The sequence below is a fragment of the Bolinopsis microptera genome, chromosome 2 (assembly GCF_026151205.1).
Source record: "Bolinopsis microptera isolate Bmic1 chromosome 2, MBARI_Bmic_1.0, whole genome shotgun sequence".
NCBI classification, from domain to species: Eukaryota; Metazoa; Ctenophora; class Tentaculata; order Lobata; family Bolinopsidae; genus Bolinopsis; species Bolinopsis microptera.
Genome location: NC_087073.1, coordinates 16,914,742 through 16,920,741, shown reverse-complemented (window position 1 = coordinate 16,920,741; position 6,000 = coordinate 16,914,742).

Genomic DNA, 6,000 nt, shown 5'->3' with positions numbered 1-6,000 from the left:
TTTAATATGTTGAATGTATAAGTTGGATCATATTCTCCCTGCTACTATATGCGATTATTTGCAATTATATGCAATTATTTGCGAGTATAAATAATAAAATGTGATTTTAAGAGATAATATACGTGATTATATATGATTAGATGCGATTATATGCTATTATTATATGCTATTATATGCGATTATATGCTATTATATGCTATTTTATGCAATTATTTTGCAATTATATGCGATTATTTGCAATTTTATGCTATTATATGCAATTATATGCTAATATATGCGATTATATGCGATTATTTTGCGATTATTTGCGATTTTATGCGATTTTATGCGATTATTGCTATATAATGGTTGTTGCATAGCATTATAAAACGTTTGTACTGCAGTTATGAATTGTGTAACCTGCTCATTCTGTGACAAGTCTTTTGCCAATAAATATAGTCTGTCCTCACACATTAGGAGGTATCATCGAGAGAACCGAGAGTTAGATCAAAGTTCTGCAATTCTACAGCCACTGTCAAAAGCTAACTCAGATGCGACTGATGTCAAAATGGAGGGTCCTGATTCTGTATGTTCAGATGCTGATACAATAGTTTCTGAAGAATCTCAGCAAGGTGGTTCTAACTCTGATGTATCAGGTAGTGGTGATGATGAATTTAGTGGTGTAACAAGTAGCGATGATGAGTCCAACAAAGAATATAGTGCTAAAGAGTTAGAATCTGATACTGACTGGAAACACGTAGGCAAGCGGAAAGGAGTACCAATCAAACAACCACACAAGAAAAAGATATCGAAAGTACTTAAATCTATAGACGTCATGTTACAAAGTAAATTGTGTAAAGAGCAAGATAAATGTTTTGACATGTTATTCTCATACATGATGAAAACCGAATTGTTTGTGGACTTGAAGCAGCGTTTCATTGACAACGGAAAAGACATAACAGGTATTTTAAGTTTGGAAGAACGAGCTCTATTGGATGCAGTTATCAACACTACAAGTCTATCTGATGTAAACAAACTGATGAACGAAAACACAACTATTGTCGATAAGATTCTCAAACTTTATCTGAATAAGTAGTTGGTGGAACTAGCTACCTGAACTAGAACCCCATTAACGTACAACTGTTATAGATTGATTTATGTACCCAATCTTACTCTTGATGATTTCAATTTATGATTATGGTGATAACAAAAAAAATTATCATAAAACGGTAGTTTTATTTGTCTCTTGAAATTCACCAAATTTATAACACGCAAATTTAGTAGTTAATAATAGTCAATGGTATGGAGCCTTTGCTACTCCCTAGACTGCAGGGTGACAATGGGATTCGCCCTGAACCTTTTATGCAGAAGGTGGATGCTCTAACCACTAGGCTACCTAACAGTTGTTATATCTTAAAGGGTAAAAATGTGGTTCAGATACTGTGGCTATTGCTTTTTTTTCTTTTTTTTATCAATAAACTTTCAAATTGTTACACAAATACATCATTTTATTTCAAAGAAAATATCGCCGAATGACCTTACATGCCTTGACAAGTGACCGAGTGTAAACAAAATAAGGGACACCGAAACACCAGTTGACCAGTAAACTGATCATAGCAATTACATCGGGCCCTAAATGCACCTATAAGTGAAGCGATGCTGCAACCAAGGCATGCTAGGTTTATTCCATTGAACTAATAAGGTTACAGCCTAAAATATAAATATAATAAATAACAATGTACCATAAATCATAATTATAAACACACTTTATTCAACATATTTTATTAATTATACTTCATATCAATTTATATTTAGACAATATAGTTACATTAAGGTAAATTGTTTAACTGTCAGAGGATGTTATATGGTCGTTTAGAACTGTCCAGAGGTACTTAATTAAATGGGTTTTAAACACGGATGGCCTTGAGATTTCCCTTAATTCATAAGGGAGTTTATTCCAAAGAATGTGTGCTCTGTAAAAGTAAGACTTAGATATGCCTGAACATCTGGTCTGGCTTGACGTAAGGTTTTGTGGAACTTGAGGAGAAATGTCACTAATCATACTGAGATCGTCTAGATGTGATCGCCTTAACCTACTTCCCATGAAACGTCGTAAGTAAGGTGGAAATGTCACAACTGACATGTCATAAAAAATACTATGAAAATATAATATATCCTTGTAATCAAACCTTACCGAGAGTGGAACGATATTTAGTTCCTTACACGCTATGAAATACCTTTTTTTGTCCCTAAGGCTCAAGTAAATATCATTAAGGATCCACTTGATACCTCTTTTTTGTATCGATTCAAGTTTCTCCACCGAGGTTTCTGAATGAGGCCGCCAGACAATTGTGCAGTGTTCGAAATGACTTCTAACCTGAGATAGATAGAAGGCCCGACGTTTTTTAGTGTTCTTGGTGAAGTAACATGTTCTTTTTAGAAGGCCTAACCTCTGACTAGCCTTAGAGTATATCATATCACAGTGATGTGACCAATCTAACTTACTATTGATATGTACTCCAAGATCTTTTTCAATGTCAGAAAATTGATGATAAGACTTGTAATTTCCAGGAGGTCGAGCGATGGTAACCCTACACCACATTTCGTTATGTCACCCTCTACTTATTTGGAGTGGTGACTGGACCGGGGTAAATCGTGAAGAATCATTTGACCGGTATAGTAATCAAGTGACAGGAGCCAAGTGCTTGGCAACCGTTTAATCAGACTTTAGATCCTTTAGACAGGATTATTAATTTATTCATCATGACGTTCTGACGGGTAATCAAGTGACTCCTGTCACGTGATCTCGAGGTTCAAATAACATTCATGTCACATGATGCTTAAGCTAAACACGTGACCGGTAATCAAGTGACGGGTAATCTGCTTGACAAACTGTTTAATCAGACTTTAGATCCTTTAGTCGGGATTATTGATTGATTCGTCATGACGTTCTGGCTCCTCATTGGTCAATTATCTTGTCACGTGACCTTGTCATTTAATTAACGAGCTTGTCACGTGGTTACATGACATGTGTCCCTTAAATGAGTGTTCGAACTGTTTTCATTCGGAGTTACAGTTGCATAATTTACGCCCGTCTTTGAGTTTGTGTGTAATCTTTCTTGATAGTGTATTTTTGACTTTTGGAGTAACTTTGTGAATTTTATGAACCTCTCCTGCATAATTTATTACCTTATCGGTGCATTACCCACTTTAATCCGGTTAAATTATTATATTTGATCTTGTTTCCTTTTCGTACAGATTGTAGTGAAGTTAATTTTTTTACGTGTTTTGGGTCTTATTTATGATTTTTTTATAATTATGTTATTTATTTCATTGATGTATTGTCACGACGGGTTCGTTAGTGTTCCCTCTGACTATTTAGGTTTAATTCCAGTTTAATTCCAGTTTAATTCCATGACATGTGATCTGTCACGTGACCTTTGTGAAATGCTGTCACGTGACCTGGGGGCGTGCTGTGAGTGGCTGGGAGTCACTTGATGGCTGGCCTTCATACATTCCCTTCTACTCACTTCAATTATCAAACCAAATGTGCCTAGAGACTTTGGAGTTCGTAGCTCAAAGCGTCTTCAAGTTATGGTGGTAAGGGTCTGCCCACACTACGCCTCTATTCCCCGAAGGTCTGCCCACACTACACCGGAATTCTGACACGGATTTTTAAAATCCGTGCCTTTATTCCCCGAGAGTTTCCACGCCAACTGGCGGGAGCTCTGCCCACACTACGCGCCTTGTTGTGTGAATCCGGTTTTTTTTTACCCACGCCATGTGGCCCGTCACCACATGGCGTAGTGTGGGCAGACCTTCGGGGAATAGAGGCGTAGTGTGGGCAGACCCTAATATACCTTAAGAACGACAAATTTAGTCTATCATAAATTTAGTCAAACTTTTGACTAAAATTGTTGTTAACCAAATTTCATGAGACTACATTTTTCGGCGACTAATTTTAAAGGAGACCAAAATTTCAGTAGAGCATATATGACATGAATATTATTGAGCTTACATTGTTCATAATTAATATAATGACATCACCGTTCCTACTGCTGAACTACTTTATTGGGAGGAAAGAACGTTGTGAAACTACAAAGCACAAACTGTACCAAAGTCCTATTGCACTTAAAGAGTTAGAGCTCCTCTTGGACATTACATTTTTAATCGATCCATCCCAACATGTTCTGTTGAAACGGCTGAAGGGTCAATCATATCGACATAAACTACGTCGTACCGACAGAAATGGTAAAGTCGAAGAATGGTGAAAGAGAAACCGAACAGCGTACTGAAGAGTGAAGAACTTAGTGATACAGAGTCAAAGACCTGATGTTATTTAAATTCCTGAGTATTGCATTGCATGTGCAGCTTAATTTGTTATACTTATGCTCAGACGGGTGTTCATTGCCGAATTGATAGATAGCATTTTATTTTACAAATTATTTGTTTTATTTCTTTATTGCAACAAATCATTTAATCCACATGCCTATTGCCTAACGTTAAACTATAAAATATGACTTTATTATTATATTCGAAATCGGGACAAAAATTGAAAAATCAAATAAATGGAATGGAGAATGGTTTCGAAAAGTTGAAAAATGTGACTAAAATTGTTATAGACTAAAAATTTGCGAAATTGGTGACTAAAATTATGGTAACAAAAATATTGGTAACCAAATTTATTGTGAACCAAATTTATTGGCCCTAAGGCAATAGGGAAAAAGAAAGAGTGGCGTGCCCTCTGTATAAAAATATCTTAATCCTAATTTTTTAAATAATTTCTAATTTCTAAAATACCTTACAATTTATGATTTCTGAAATTATTTATGAAATGAGGTATTTATATCCCGCTCATATGATTCACCAACAACACAAGGAAGGTGGTTAACCATGTCAGAGCGGCTGATTTATAATTTTTACTATCGTGTTCAATTATGATTTGTTAGGTCGCCAAACGTCTAGTTCAGGATTCAAACTTATATAATTATGAGATTTATGACAGATGATTTTATTTAATGATTTTACCAAATAATAAAGAATTATAACGACGAATAATCAAAAACCTTAGACTTTTATTGATCGGAGACAGGTACGGTCAAGATGATCAAGATTATAATTGTGTTTTTTATGAATCAGATATATATCTGTATGTATACCTGATATTCTTTATTATTGTATTTAAATACCTGGGGCTAACAATGGCGCTATCGATGCGGTAAAGACTAAAGATTATGATAACATATTATGTCAATTGTTACCATTGATCAGGTTTTAAACTTTGTAGGACATGTATTAACTTTAAACGATGTAACGCAACCAGTTATGCAATATTGCCTTCTAATTCTATACATCTTATCAGTTATCATCCAATTGATGATGTTGTAGGCCATGAACATGGCCTACAACAAATAAGTACAATTGAATATGGCCCCTTCGCAGCATTAATAAGCTCCTTTAATTAATATCATACACATTATAGTTTATACATTGGTTGGTATGTTTGTAATATTGTGATTATACAGGCTGTTCCAAGACTCGTGTCCAAATTTGAAATTTTAATTTTTAATTTGCTAAAGGAGCAAAATTAGATACAATCATTTTTCAAATTTTTGGTAGGTCTCGTAATTATATATTTACGTAAAGGTTATCTTGCAACATAATCTGTAAACCTCACAAACTAGGGACTTCACAAGCTGATGACGTCACAAGCTGATGAAGTCACAAAGTGATGATATTGATGTCATAATTGTGACATCGATATCATCACTTTTTTACCCTAAATCTTATATTAAGGGTCTGTCATAACTGAATTAGTTATAGTAGTTCCTAACCGATCCATAATCTTACCCTTATAGACTTTTTTATCATTTTTTGTTGAAAGCAAAATTTGTTTGTCACGCTCATCCTTGTTGGAGTCAGAGCTTTATAACCAATACGTGATACCAACGGTAGATCAATTTGGAATAAATAAACTGATCGAAATATAATTCAGCGTCCAAATTTAAATGATATTCATAC